This window comes from Malaclemys terrapin, chromosome 16 (assembly GCF_027887155.1).
Source record: "Malaclemys terrapin pileata isolate rMalTer1 chromosome 16, rMalTer1.hap1, whole genome shotgun sequence".
Taxonomy (NCBI): Eukaryota; Metazoa; Chordata; order Testudines; family Emydidae; genus Malaclemys; species Malaclemys terrapin.
Genome location: NC_071520.1, coordinates 31,191,726 through 31,207,515, shown reverse-complemented (window position 1 = coordinate 31,207,515; position 15,790 = coordinate 31,191,726). Strand labels below are relative to the sequence as shown.

The 15,790-nt window shown below is 49.6% G+C and overlaps 1 protein-coding gene across 1 annotated transcript in view; it reads right to left on the bottom strand.

Annotated features, from left to right (window-relative positions):
* Positions 1-15,542, bottom strand: part of SEZ6L (seizure related 6 homolog like) — a 151,897-nt gene extending 136,355 nt beyond the window's left edge. The window contains exon 1 of the mRNA XM_054006752.1: positions 15,455-15,542. The gene's annotated coding sequence lies outside the window, so the exon portion shown is untranslated. The remainder of the gene's footprint in view (positions 1-15,454) is intronic.
* Between the last annotated feature and the right edge of the window lie 248 nt (positions 15,543-15,790).

Here is a 15,790-nt window from a genome sequence, read left to right as displayed (position 1 = left end):
CCTCAAGGAGGACATGAAGGGGTCAGAGGTTGCCTCAGAAATTGTGACATGAGAATTTGATGTTGTTACCCCAACAGTCCTCTGTTAGCAGTTCTTTGGGACACCCTTATGGCCTTGAAATATTTAAAGGCCTTGCTACCAATTTAGGGCCAGGTTCTGCCACCCTTACCTGCAACAAGCAGTTATTTGTTCTGCAAGTAACTCTGTTATAATCAATGCCACTACTTGCAGGGTAGGGTCTCTGTCCTTCGCTCTTTGACTTCAGTGGCAAAACTCCCATTGACGTCCATGGTGCCAGCTCAGATTTTTAGTTACAGCTCATGGTGATTATTCCAACACTATTCCCTGCCACGTAACTTTGGGCTCTTCTCTGCCCTTGAAAAGACTCCCCATCAGGGAAGGCCAGAGTCCTTTATGTGAAATGGTCAGTCCTCCTTGCAGTGCCCATGTTCTAAACAACATGGCAGAAACATCACTGCCTACGTAGAGAGAATTCCTCCTGGGGCTCGCACTTCCTAAATTCTGGGCCTAAGTGCACGATCGAGCCCTTTAATAGGTTTGTTAATCCATAGGCCTAAATCCTGTACTGACATCCTCCTGAAGCATCATGGTATTTGCTGGTGCATATAATGTGAAATAATGTGAGGCAGGGTTATATGAATTGGAAAATGAAAATCTTTTCTCGCTGAGCTGATTATGGTTCTCAGGTGTTCAGTCCCACTCGTTTTCCTTCCATTAAAACCACTCAAATTTTAATTGTTTTGGATGCCTTTAAAGGTGGATCCAAAGTTCTCTTCATGGCTACGACTCTGCGGCAAATTACACCCCAGAGCCAGTTTTAATAGGCAGTCGATATTAGAAATGCTTTTAGTTCTGATTTCAGAGGGGAATGCTGACGACCTTGAGTCCAGTGCCGCTGTCAGATACTTGCTCTTTTCACACTGCCAGGAGTCTGGCTTTCGTTACTCAGGCTTTAATCCTACCTGGCTAGCTTTGCCTTCCTTTCTGGCTGCTTAGGGCTCGGTTTGCTTTTTCCTTTACTTCTTCTCTTGGAAAACGCAATAAGCCAAGTGCCTGACCCCATGTTCACTAAAGTCAGTGGGAGTCTTTCCACTGGCTTCACTAGACTGTGGCTCAGGCCCTTACTCACTGCAGACCCTGGAGCGCTGGAGCAAGTTGAATCAGGAGTTGGAGCAATATGTGTTTTTCTTTAGGGGATGCAAAACCCCTCAGAAATTCAAAGAAGGAGTTTAGTTCTGTTTCAGGTGCTCTTCCTCTGTTGCCAGTGGCTCTGCTTTCTGATTTATGACAAGCAAACAAGGGATTTATAAACTCTGGGCTCTGATGTCTCACCTACATACTGACTATCTCCGTTTAAAGTGCACTGCACTTTGGGCTGATTATGCACATGCAGCTGGAGAGCAGGGATGAGCTCAGGTTAGACATGAAAATGTCTATTTTGATTGTTTGTACGGTGGTAGTCCCCAGAGTTAGAGTCAGGATCACAGCCACATTGTACTTGGTGCTTCACAAACACAGGCCCTGCCCTGAGGAGTCTGCAAACTAATCTGTCATCGAGGTGAGGGCCCCAATCCTTAGCTGCAGTAGGGCAACTCTGCACCAGAGTTGTCTCCACACCAGCCTGGCCTGCCATGGGAGGATCGCTCCATGGCGGAGGTCTCCTCGGGTGGCACAGAGTTGGTACAACCACTCTTACACCACCCCCCCACACACACACCCTTTGTGACCAGCGCAGGGACCATGCAGCCCTTCTCTGCACCTCAGCAATCCCCAGCTACCAGAATGGATCCTTGAGGCCCCTGGCAGCCAGTGTAATTTAGAGCTGCTTTTAGGTGGTTCTAATTTATACCGATTGACCATCCCAGTGCACAACTGGCCCAGGATCTTGGGAGTACTGAGGTAATTTAAAGCCACTTTTGTGATTCTCTGGTGATTTGGGCTGTGAGCTCTTTGGTCACAGCCCTGGATTGGGGCCACTGGGCCCGATCCTTAGCTGGTGTCAATCAGTGTAGCTCCATCTACTTGAATGGTGCGATGCCAATTGACACCATCTAAGAACCTGGCCTGCAGGGGTCCAAGCAGTTTGGGAAGAGATTTAGGGCAAAGGATGAAGTATCCGGAAGGACAATCTCCCTCTCCGTTCTGTGCTAGCTGAGAAATGAGGATTTAGTAAGCTGAGGAGGGTTTAGTAGGTTTCTTTCAGGTCACCCTAATATCCAATTTCCTAGTATCCTCCGGGCACCTCTAAGGCAGAACACAAATTAAATAGTATGCAGAGCACAAAACAGCTCTGGTGTGTGGATAGGAGGAAGGAGGGTAAGGAACGCTGCCTCCAACAAGCAGTGTGGAGAGTGTGTTCCTACGGGCATGATGTTCTGAGAAGACTTGATAGAATAGTTCTCAAGGATTGAATGCATTGAATGCAGTTGCTAGAATATGAGCTAGGTCTTAGAATTACATACATGTTTAAACCCTCAGGTAAATAAATAAACACTCGTACCTGAGTATCAGACCCAAATTCTAAACTCTCTTAAAAACCTGCCATGTTTCACCTGGGCCCTTGGAAATTAGCATATGCTCATTCTCTAACAGCTTTCGAAAAGTGTGTTGTTTCTCTCTCTCCCTATGTGTGTGCAGGTTTCTTTAGCAAATCTCCCCATCTTCCTGCTTTTCTGCATGAAGTTTGAGGGTGAGCAAGTGGCCCAGAGGCATAGATAGGGAAGGTCCATTCAGATGCTGAAAAGCAAAGCCTTTTGCCACACTAAAGAGCACTCACTAATATACATACACCTGTAGCTTCTTCTCCTGTTTGTCTGCGGGAATTATTTTATTATTGGATTAGGGAAACTTAATTGCTATGGACAATTCCTCATCATGGAAACCTTGGACAATGTGACCTTGCCCAGTTTTTCCCTTTGGAAAAAATAAACGGGCCCAGTTGCTAGAAAATATAGGCCTGCTGATATTCCAAGGGCAAGGTGAGTGATAATGCAGGGATGTCTGGGTCCTGCTGTGCCGCAGAAAGTGCAGACTGTGCAGTTTACATGTTATCTAAGGCTGGACATTTCTTTCTCCCCCGTTACAAGTTCTTATGAAGCAGCATGGCAGAAATGTCACCTGCTGTGATGAAGACACCCAGGAGAAGGACATTCACAGATGCCAGCGCTTTAGACATCATCGCTACTTTAGAGTTGGCTTTTTCTTCTCTCATTTCCAGGCACCTAGTTTATTAGGATTATGTCACATTAACATCTTTATCCAACCATTGGAATATCATGAATGGGGCTGACATGCAAATGATAGTGGGCAAGGTTTGACTCAGTGGCACGTCTCTTCTCTCTGTGGGGACACACAGCCCCCAGAGGATGTCAGACCCTTTCTGCTTTATGAGACCAAGAGAAATGAAAGATGGGTTAGCAATAGGGCTGGTTGAAAATTTTCAAATGAAACATTTTCCTAAAGGAAAATGGGATTTCATCAGAGCCAAACATTTTCTCAGAAAAGACTGATTTCATCTCAATTTTCCATTGTGAAGGTCTAAACAAAACATTTCATTTCAAATTGACAGGACGCTCTGCATCCACTTGCATCCATGGTGCCTCGTGGAATTTGTAGTTCCTGGTCCTTCATGCCCCCATGGCCCAGTGACGGAGCCAGACTCTGTTTCTCACCAGTCTCTCCCTCTAGTTGAGTCACTGTAGTGCCTCATGGGACAGGAAACTACAACTCCCAGGAGGAATCACAGTGGCTCAGCCTCAGGGAAAGACCATGGTGCATCATGGGAGATGAAGTGCAGGCCAAAGGGTAGCATGGATGTGGGAAGGACATGGAACTACAGTTTCCCATGAGGCAACCCAGCAGTTCAGATGGCTGCTCAGGTCAATGGAACATTTTGATATTTTGACTTCACCTGGAATTAGGATACATAACCAAATGCTGAAATACCAGAATTTCCCATGGGACAGAAATTTGATTTTTCAAGGGGTTCTAGTTATTAAACGGGGGGAGGGAGGGAGGAGAGGGGAACCATGGGTGGAAGTTCCAGTGTGACTTCATTTTTCCAGAGAGGCTAGTTGGGTGAGATTGTATCTTTTATCAGACCAACTTCTGATGGTGAAACAGAGAAGCTTCCATGTTCCACGGAGCTGTTCTTTAGGGCTGATGATTCCGTTTCTCAGGTCTGGGGACGAGCTCTGTGGAACTCAAAAGCTTGTCTTGTTCACCAGCAGAAGTTGGTCCAGTAAAAGATATTACTTCCCCCTCTTTGTCTCTCATATCCTGGGACCAACACGTCTACAACACCACTTCATGCTTCCAAGCAGTTTATTCAAAAATTCCCCTCAATTGTCAGTTAGATGATTCACTTTTTATTATTACACCACTTCAACCTCCAATGCAGATGAACCGAGTGACTCTGAATGGGGCTGTCACAGACTTTAAAAAATGAGGTTTTGTCTGTTCTGCATAGACATTAAATGTCGTACGGCACTTTTTGTAAGGGCATTCAAGTTGTGCTCTTGTCCTGGACTTTTATAACCTTTGCAATGCTGTGTGTGGTCCTCTTACCTAGACAGCCATCTCAACAACTTTGTAATATGCCAGACCAAATTCTGCACCCCCAGGCTTCCAAAATTACCATCGACTTCCTAGGGATGCAGGGTCAGACTCTAGGAGATGTAGTCTCAGTATGTAGTCTCTCTGAGATGCATTGGGATTCTCAAGGGTGGAAGGTGCTGATAGTCTATAAACATAAGACAATAGTAATAATGACAAGGCCCCATTCTCTATTTAATAACACTTTACTTGCTTAGTGTCCTGCCATCTCTCACTGCTTAACATTGTAGGTCTTGTCAAATTTCTAAAATCCTTATGATTAAAGTGTGCGAGGGCAGGGAAGGATGGTGGGCTGGGAGAGAAGGGGATCTGAGTAACAGAATTATTTATACCTTCTCTTAATCATCCCCATGATGCAGTCCAGTAGCAATCACCCCAGAGAAATGGCTGTGTGGTTTTGAACCAGCCTGATGGAGTAGGCTCTGCTTACTTAACATGAGCAATTAAAATGAACGGCTCAGCCCCCAGAAGTGAAAGCCACTTGCGTGAAAGAGGCAGTCTATCCTGAACTCTCCTCACTTGTCATGGCAAGGTTGCAGGACGTGGATTTTTAGCAAACAAGGATGTAGATGAGAGTAGAGTGGCCCCAAGGGGCTTTACAAGACCATTTTAAACAACTTACTTGTTAACAAGCTGTGAAAGGAGAGAGACATTTGGGGGTGTTTCCCTGTTTACTAGCATGGAAGTGGAAAAGAGCTATATTCAGGAAAGCATTGCAATGAATTGTTGTTATACTGGAACGTGCATAGTACCCGTTATTTGGCTGCTGAGTCCAAACTCAGGGTGGCAGAGACACCAGGTGAATGGAGCGCCCAGGGCTTGCTTGCTCAGTCCTAGCAGTGGAATAGAGTGGGTGGTTCCAGGGGGCTACATCAGTGCAAATGTCCCTAACACAGATCAGCCCTTACTAGAGACTGGGAGCGGATGCTTCCCTTATTCTCTCCCAACAGCAGTACTGGCCATTCCTCCTCAGATCACTTACCAAAGGATGGGCTAATGAGGATGAAAACCTTGACACTCCTGAAGTGCTGGTCACTGAAAGCAATGGGTGAACTTTTTCAGTCATGTAAGCTGAATGTAAATAGTAGAAGGGTTATTGGCACCGGATTCCTACTGGGTTTTAAATCCTCTCTGCCTCCAGCCTCTCCTGTGGCATTTCTTCCTCTCTATTCTCCACCCTCAGCTCTCCCTCCTGTCTGTAATCTCTGCTGAATGCGCCCCTCTTTCCCCTGGTTTACAGCCCTCCCTTGCTTTCTGCCCCAGCCAGTGGTTTCTGTAGCTCTGTAATTGTATTATATACAGTTGCTCCCTCTACAACATTTTTGGACACAAATATGCTTTATGAACTAGTGACACTGTGCTGAGAATTCCTGTTGCCATTATGATAGACCATTACTGAAATATTAAAGGTTTGCTAAGCTACTGCAGTGTGCTAAAGCCTATGGTGGGACGTCAGGGTTTGAAATGGTGGCAAAATTGTATTAAAAGTTTTCCTGCTCACACGCCTAGTCTCTGCTGACTCAGAATGACAGGCTGTGGGGTAGCTGCTTTGCTGCACCGCCACCAGAATGTAACTTTCCAGGCTGGCATACTGGGTCTGGGCGGATCCCCCCGTGCTTGATGTAGAGTCAATGCAGTCTATGCCACACACCCAGTGTAGAGGTTTGATGGAGACATCGCTATGCCCCATCGTTCCCCAGCTGTGGTTTCAGCCCAGTGGGATGGCTTGAGCTGGTGTAAGTTAGAGCGGCCCATAGGCTGCTCTCTCACAGCATGGTGGGACCAGCCCTGCACAAAGTGGCCCAGGGGGCTGCAAATGTGAATTTCCACCACCTCCGTCCCTGACGTGTGCTGTGTGCTCCTTCACTCTTGCAGGGATCTCACCACCACCGGTGCTACATCCGATAATACACAAAGCTTGAGCTATTGAATTCAGAGAAGATTTTCTGTGGGAGTGATGGTGACAACGAGGCTTTGCATTTCTGTGGTGGCACCAAAGCTGGCGTGTATCAGCCAACAGCTTTCTTGTTTCTGAATCAGAAAACTCTCAGTGCTGGAATAAACTGGCCATGAGCTCAGCTGAAAACGGAGTATCCTACCCTAGCATGGCAGCACGACCGAACCCTCAACGGCTCCACCCCTCATTTGGGATCGAGGAGTGACTCCTCTCTGAATGACTACAGGGTTTGTCCTCCACCCCGGAGCTCTTTAAAGAGGGGTGTTTGCCAGTGCCACTTCAGTCCTAGTCAGCAGAGATAAGACATGATTGTTCCACAGACAGAACCTGCCTGAGGCCACAAAGTCTACTTGGCAGCAATCTGACTGTCGCACAGAATTTGTTTTAGCCAGTTCAGGGGCAGAGGTGTGAACTTCCTCTGAAAGCAACAGTGGAGTAAGGACTTCATTGGAATCCTTCTCTTAGTGCCCCGAGGGACCCAGTCCGGGCTCATCAGAGCCGGAAACAGGGCACTCACATTACTATTCTCTGTCTGCGGCCATAGCTGCAGCCGCAGGGGTACATTGTCTTAACTGGAGAAGAGCAAGCTCTGGACAGATGCCTGTTTTGACATGCCTGGCTCGGAACCCAACTCTGAAGACTATGCGTGGTGCTCGTATGCACTCCTCCCTGCCTGCTTGCGCTCTGGCCCGCCGTTGGAGGGCACTATTCCCAAGATGGCCCGGTGGCTCCAGTTAGACGCGTGTATGTGTGCCCATGTGCATGCATGTTTGCTGAGCAAATAGGGGTTTAGAACAGACATTGGTTGCTTCAAGTGTTTGCACTACTGTGAGCAGTTCCTCTTCTGTGTCAAGCCCCATTGTTTTCACATGCTTCTTTACATCAGCTAACACCTCTGAGCCAAAAATGAAGCATATTGGCAATCGTGCATGAATGTGTCGTTGCCAGAAAGGCAAGTTATGTTGCTGAAGTTGCCTGGGAAACCTGTCTCAAAATATACGCTGTACAAAGGTTTAGCCAGCAAGCACCTTGCATGGAAGCGCTGTTGTGGGAAAGTGAACTGCTGACAAACTTAACCATGGAGATGCTCAGCTCAAAGTGGCAAAGGCACATGTCACACCCCTGCACTTTACAGCGTGTAGCTGGATTGAGGGGTATGTAAGCCTGGCTCGTGCTGAATGTGTTTTCTGAATGAGTACACGGGACCCCTGCGAGGGTGAGCGCCCAGAAGGGAGGGTCTTTCGTGAAAAATGACAATGTAAAACTAGTGCTGTCTTCCTCAGCAGACCTGTTCCCTCCCTGTGGATGCATTAAGATGTGCTGTTCAGCATGCATTTGAGTGGTTTTTTTTCCCTCCTACTAATGCTACCAGGTCAGCAGAGCTAAGAGAGAGTGAGCTGCATTCTAGTTTGGCTGGTGCCTCAGGAACAGAATGGTTAGCAGAATGCCAATCAGTTATGCAGCAGTGCCAACTCAGACCTCTGAAGGCAAAGGGGTAGCCACAGGTGTCACTGAGCACTTAATTTGCAGACAGTGGGGTTGCACAAGTGTCGCACTGGACCTCATTTGGCCTGGAGGACCTTTTGGGCAATGTGTAGAACAGAAAGTCTATCTTAGCTTTCAGATCCCAGGCTGAGGTTGCAAGGCCGGCAGTTAGAAAACACATCTGTGCACTTGTAAACAAACCACATTGGTTTGAAAGTTATGGCAAGGCTGCAAACCTGGCATCTCCCTTTCAGGAATACTGGCATTAATGTGCCTCTTCCATCCTATTCCAGTCAATGAGACAAAACACCAGAAAAATTCAAGAGATCACCCTCGTGGCCATAGCTTGGAGAGCTCCGTTATTATTTAACCCCAATGTTATGCAATTCATGGCAGCAACTTTCCATATAGGAACACGGGCAATATGTGCTATTCAAGTATCTCATCCTTGTGTCTGGCTGCATGGTTGATAAAATGGCCCTAGAGTTATATGGAATCAATTTAGCGCTGTGCCCCCAGGGAACAGCCTACGTAAATTGCTAGTCCAGTGTGCTAGCGGCATCTGTCATGCACCTGGAAAGGTTAATGCATCTCTCTCTTCAGGCTTGTCTTTGTCTTCTTTCCAATCTCATAAGTACAAACATTGTGTTCAGATACACGATGGAATTTCTGTCTCTGAAGAAATGCCACCCCTTATGCTTTAGCTGCACACACAATGCTGCTGATTAGTATTAATGTGCAAATTTATCTTTGGGGGGGATTTTGCTCCAGTGGTGTTGCACTGTGCTTGACATCACACACTGTATAATGTACATTTTATACAATCCCTGCCCCACTTACAAAGCTACTTGTTTTGCAGAAGAAAAGAGGGAGGCTAGCATCCGCATTTGCATGGCAGTATCCAGTCTGCTCTTCTGACTTACTACAGAGACATGCTGGGGATTTTGGACCATAGTCAGATGTGTTTGTGATGCACAGAAGCTTTCAGCTGCTATGTCTTGCAATTCAAGTAGTTAAACATGGAGAACTATGTCACTCCTCAAATCAACAATTTCTGACTCTTGTAAGTACGTAAATCTAACCTGATAGACTGGAGAATTGGAAGGTGACCAACTCTGCCACTTACACAGTATTTTCCTTTTCTTTTAACATACATCTAAATCCCACAAAGATACTTTGCTGGCAGTTTTCACCCCCAGACACGATCTGCACATTGTTAATAAGAATATAGCTGGTATTTTGTAACAGGATTGTCCTGAAATTTTTCCCTTTACTGTTCAATAATAAATCTCATTTATACACTTGACAAATACAAACACACTGGTAAACAACTTTTGGATTGTGAAGGCAACATAATTGAAAAAAGCCACTGGAACTGAAAATACAGATTGCCACGGCACAAGGAGTAAAATAAATTGATATCTGAAGCTGTAGCCATTCTCGTTTGAAAGCTACACAATATTTAATCATATAGATAAAATTAACTTTTCAAAATTCTCTGTTTGTAAAAAAGAATTGCAAAAAAATGACACACGCAATGCACACAACCTGGGCCCTGAACTGAAATACCTGCACAAACAATTCTGCCCTTCCACAAAAAAATGACATAGTCACAGCAAACGTGTTTTGTGCCTGCTCAGGTAGAATGATGCTGCACCACTCTCTAGATAAACCGGCTCACCTGCTATTTGTTTACATATTGATTTATTGCCCCAAATAGCCGGTTGACTTTCAACTATCAGTGTAACAATGGATGGATAATATATCTATGCATCTTCCTTGTTTACATCATTTGCCTGTATAAGAACTTAATTCATCTTCTTCTGCAGCTAATCTTACAACATTTGTGCATATAGCCTCATTCAGGTATATATTCAAGGTACCTAACTGCAGATTCAGTTGTGTTGCTCCCTGTAACACAGCCCTTTGGAACACAAATAAGCAGGGGTAAAGAGAGAAGCATCATCAGACATCGTCAACTGCATGTGAAGTTTAAATGTCAGAGACCATATTTGTTCATTATGAGGCAATAATTTAAAAGAAGTAGGGTGTCTGTACAGCGCCTAGCACTATGGAATCCTGGGCCATGACTGGAGCTCCTTGGCACTACATAAACACAAATAATAATAATACTTAATAATGTGTTGCTCATTTCATTGTATAGCTTCTGAACATGGTCCCACAGGTTCTTTCTATGAAGGAGAAAAATCGATGTTTAATGTGGCCTCTGATATCTTTTGATAAGGGAAATTCCATCCCACTGTTATCACAGGCTGCACAGCCTGCTGACAAACGAAGCATATATGCTGATCTAATTTCTTGAGATGCTCCCACTGGGATTGCTGCTGATTCCAGAGGGGACACAATGGTAACATTTTGCATATCTTGCTTAGTTCAGACACAGTTTAGCCTTTTGGGTGACACACTTGATTTATTTAAAAGAAAGTCTTCTATAGTTTTATGAGTAGAGCATTCCCTATGGCATATTACACCGCTTGGGCAAGTCACCGGGGTAACTATCCAGACGCCAGAGAATACAATATTTCTGATTAAATGGAGAGTCAGAAGCTCAACAATACCTCCATCTGCATTTGTGTTCTAGATTCATGAGGCTTTAAGAAGTATTTAGTAGTCTCATCACAACCTCTAGTGGACAACAGTCCACATCACCACAGCGGTTCAGCATGTGATGTATTTACACAGCTCGTGTTCGGTGGGCCCAATCCTTTGAGGTACGCTACTCCCAGGGACTAAAAGGGGCTTTGAGGGTCCTCGGTAACTTGTAGGATTTCTCTGACCAAAACAGAATGACTTCTCTGTCTCAATATTAGTTCGCACTGTACCACTACAGGGAATAGAGCAGGGGTGGCCAAACCACGGCACTTTTACAGTTAAAATGTGGCTGGCAGAGCCCTGCATCCCCGTCCCATTCTCCGCCAGACTGGGGGAAGGGGGCAGCTTGGGGCTTCTGCCCTGTGTCGGGGTGGTGGGGCTAGGGGCTTCTGCCAGAGATGACTGGTGCCTGCTGAGAGTGGGGGGGCCCAATGTAAGGGTTTGCCCCACCCCCCAACAGCCTGAGTCACACCCCGTCAGCAGCCCCTCCCTGCAGCTCCCAGGTGTTAGCCCCACCTGGAGAGGCAGCAGCAAACAGCTGGGAGCTGCACAGAAGGGCTGCTGCTTTAGCTCCATGGGGAGAGCGGGAAAAGCAGCGGCTTTCCCTGCAGCTCCCAGCTTGCTGGCTCCAGCAGCTGCTGTGCCGGGAGGGGGCCCAGCAGCACCATGTGACCAAGTGAGGCCAGCAAACCCTGGCTGAAGCCCCAAGCCCCAGCAGGTGCCTCTTGCCCCAGTTCTTGAACTTCTGAAGATTGTTGTTTGTGGCTCCGAGGAGCCCTGGAATAGAGGCATGTGGGCACCCCAAGGACCAACTGCCGTGGGAGCTCTGCAGGTGGAAAGACCGCAAGATAAGGCCCCAAGCTCTGACAGTCGTCTTGGACTGAACATTATTAGTGCTAACAAGACCTGTCACTGTTGTCTTGTCTCATGATTTGCATACCAGACACACAGTGCTGCAGTGAACTGGATTTTGATTCACTTGCTCTGGCACACAGAGTTTTCTCATGGAAGATTTTTAAACAGAGGACATGATTCTCCATTGCCCTGCGCCTTGTATTGGTGCCTACGAATCAGAATGGTAGAACTTCACACCCGTTCTTCCTCGGAGTAAAGGACACCACAAGGGGCAAAGCTACTGGGACTTACGTGCAGACTAGTGATTGGTTGGTGCTGCTGACTTAAAACCAGCCGTTACTTTGCAAAAGTGAACTGCAAACTGAGGCAGACAGAAGCAAACAAATGATCTTTGTGCGTGGCCCAGTCCTGCTCCCACTCATAGATTAACGCCAGAAGGGTCCGTTATGATCATCATCTAGTCTGGCCCCAGGTGTGACACATGGCAAAGAACCTCATCCTGTAAGCAATGGAAACTGCCAAACTGCCCCTGGCTTCATGGCTCTGTGGGCACAACTTTGGGATTTTACCGCAATAATTCACTGAACCTTGCAAAGGGTCAACTAATTATCAGCTCCCACTCTGCCAACCAAAAGGAGTTCTGTACAGTGTGTTCCCTCTGTTGATTTATTACCTATCACTCTTGCACTGAGGGCTAAATCCTGGTCCTGGGTAAATGGGCTGCACACCAGTGACCCTAGAGAGGCTGGGGATGAAGCAAGCTGTTCCCCCAGGCAGCGGGAAAGCAGAAGAGCTTCAGGAACTCCTGTGGTCCCTTCATTCCACCCCACAGGATGGGTTTGGCCAGTATCTTCACACAGTTATGGATCCACTGGCCATGTCCTCCAAACCCATCTGTACAGGGACACGGAGAACACAGAGCACAGTCATGGCTGGCTTTTGGCCCTTCCACAGGTCCCAAGGCATGGCTAGCCAAGAAGCAAAATAGGTGATAGAGGTCAGTTGTATAAAACAGTGAAGGAATGGAGCAACTTCCTCTGGACATATTTTGCCTGATGCTGAAGTTACGGTTAGTCATCTGCCCATGGAGACCTCATCAATACATCTTCTTTTATTATGCTCATCCCCATGTGTACACACATGACATGAACATACTAATATGTGTGTGTGTGTGTGTGTGTGTGTGTGTGTGTGTATTAGGTTTCCTTTATAAAGAGAAAAGGATAGTGCACTTCCTCTCTCCTATATCTGTGGCTATATATATCCACTATTCTTTTCTCTTTATAAAGGAAATCTAACCCTTCTTGCTGTGAAACAAAAAATAAACTGTCCAAGAAGACATGGATTTGAATTTAAAATGTAAAACAAGAATCTTTAATGCAGTTTTCTATAGGAATATGGGCAGAAGAAAGTATCAAGAGTGCAGCTACACGCTTATTTTTCCACTATCCCACCTGCCTGCCATCAATAGCTATTAATCTTTGTTAAAAATACAAGGGCAGTATTGAAGGTCAAATTTCCAAACCCATCCCTTTTACAGCTGTCACAACAGAAACACCTATTGGCCACTCCTGTGCTCTCCCTGATAGTCTGGGTCTGGGTCTGTACAGCACGGTTATTAATGGATCTTAAGGCGGGGGGCAAATCCTGACTGCCTTGCCCACAAGGGATTTCCCGTTACAATCTAGAGTTCCGAGAGTGGCTTTTCGCCCTAACTATATTAATTTGCGATGACTTTATGTCACCCTCAAACGAACTGCAAAGCATATTATTCACTACGGTATTACTGTGATGAGCAAAGAAGAGAGAGCCACTCAGTGCGCAAATGTTTAACAAACACACAGAATTAAAAGTAGCCTTTTGGTAAATCAAACAGCTGTCATTTCAGCCCCTGTCCCAAGCCTGAGCCAGCAGAACAGAAATCTCATCAGTCTGACATTCCCCGAGTCTGTAATGGAATCACAGCATCTGACATTCTGCAGCCTTGTACTGTCTTTCTTTGCCATATGTGTATAACAGAAAAACAATCTACAGGAAGCCAGGGCCCCTCTCGGGGTCTCAAACATGTATTTTTGAAGGGAGGATAATTAAGAAAGGGCAGGGGGTAAGAAGGAGCCAGGTATTTAAATACCGGTTAGATGTAAATGGGGAACGTTACTGACTCTTTAACGCTCACAGTTTAGTGATCAGCTTTGTTAAACAAAGGGCTGGAAGTTATTTTCTTTCCTCTGAATATCATCCAGCTATAAAATAATTGATTCATACAAACGTCCCCGGAGTAAACTGAGCAGGATCGGGCCCTGCCTTTGCAAGTGGGCATGTACCCCAGGGGCATTAACAATGCAGTCTGGAGACCCACAAAAGGGGGCAAGGGCCTGAGCCAGAAGCCAGGAGGCAGCTTTCTGCTCCGGGAGCTGTTCCCAGATCAGTGCTGAAATGGCCAGCCTGTTACTGCCCAGGGCGCTGGCAGCGGCTCTGGCCGGGCCGTTGGGCTGCCCCAGCACAAACAGGGGAGTTGGGAAAGGGTCCGCGTGTGGGCGCCCCCGCCTTAGGCTGTAGCTGCTGCTAGCCCGCGCCCCATCTCTGCCCGGCCGCTCTGGGAGCTGGGGGTTCCCGGCACACTTCATGCGCTTTGCTGGTGCGTAATACGGAGAGTAAGAGGCGCCTCAGGCCAGAAGCGGAGGGGGCGCGGGTAAGCGAGGCAGGGGCTTAGCCGGGGGGCTGCTGAAGGAGCCCTGCCCCTCACCCCTTTCTCAAAACTACTCCATGCTCAGAAGCGAAGTTTGACGAGCGGATGGGAACGGCTGCGTAGCCCGGCTATGCGCGGCTACAAGTGCAGACTCAGCGTCCCGTCTGCCTAACCAAACCCAGTAGCTTCTCGAGGGCCCTTTGTCTTGCCTGGGTCCCTGCTGGAACAACGTGTAGACAGGGGGTGCCCGGAGCCACCGAGCCACATTGCAACCCTGGCTGTAATGGGAACCACCTCTGCCCGCGGGCCACACGCCGGCCCTGCGCTCCCGGGGCACACGCGGCACATGGACACTGTTGCTTCCAGCCTCAGGCTTGCAGTCCCCGCTCCCCGGGGAGACAGGCTCAATCCCGGACACTACGGGAAGGGCGCAGCCGGCCAGAAACTCACTGCTTCCCCAGCGCCCCGGGACCGCCCCGAGCGGCAGAGAACAAAGGCGCCCGCCCGGGAGGCAGGGCTGGGACCTGGACCCACCCCGGCCCCACTGGGCAGAGCAGAGGCCGGGTCCCGCACCCCCGACAATGGCTCGGCTCAGGCTGGGGGGGCCCCGCGCCAGGGGCCAGTTCCCCGGCTGCCCCGCGAGCCTGTGCCCGAGCGCTCAGCGGGGAGCTGCGCTTGCAAAGGCCGGGCCCCTGGGTGCCCAAGTGTGTGGGGGCGCAGCGCCCCATGGCACCCCCAGCCCGGGCCCGGAGGGGCCAGCGCCCCATGGCACCCCCAGCCCGGGCCCGGAGGGGCCAGCGCCCCATGGCACCCCCAGCCCGGGCGGCCAACGCCCCATGGCACCCCCAGCCCGGGCCCGGAGGGACCAGCGCCCCATGGCACCCCCAGCCCGGGCGGCCAGCGCCCCATGGCATCCCCAGCCCGGGCGGCCAGCGCCCCATGGCACCCCCAGCCCGGGCGGCCAGCGCCCCATGGCACCCCCAGCCCGGGCCCGGGGGGGCAGCGCCCCATGGCACCCCCAGCCCGAGCGCTTCCCTGCCCAGCGCATCCAAGTCAGCCACAGCTCCGGGACCCGAGCCCGCCCGGCTGAGGCGGCGCCCCGGGGCGAGAGGCGCCGGGCTGGGGAGGGGTCCGCGACCGGCCCCTGGGGCAGAGCGAGCGGGGCCCCGGCCCCCCGGGATCGCGGGGCCCTCCGCCCCCGCCCCGCCGCCCGCTCCTACCTGGGCGCCGCGCCGCCTCGCAGCCCAGCAGCAGGACCAGCAGCGAGAGTCCCCGGAGCCCGGCGGGCGGCGCGGGCAGAGCGCGGGGCCCCGCCATGGCGCGGCGGGCAGAGTCCGTCCCCGGTGCGGCCAGCCCGGCCCTGGCGCGGCGGCGAGTCCGTCCCCGGCGGTGCAGCGAGCGGGGCTGGGCGGGCGCCAGCGAGGGCGGGGCGGGGAGCGGGGAGCGGGGCGGGGGCGGGAGGGAGCCAGACACCGCCACTGCCGGCTGCGGCCACCGGCCCCGCCGCACGGAGCCCCCCCGCCGCACGGAGCCCTGCCCCCTACATCTCCCCCAGA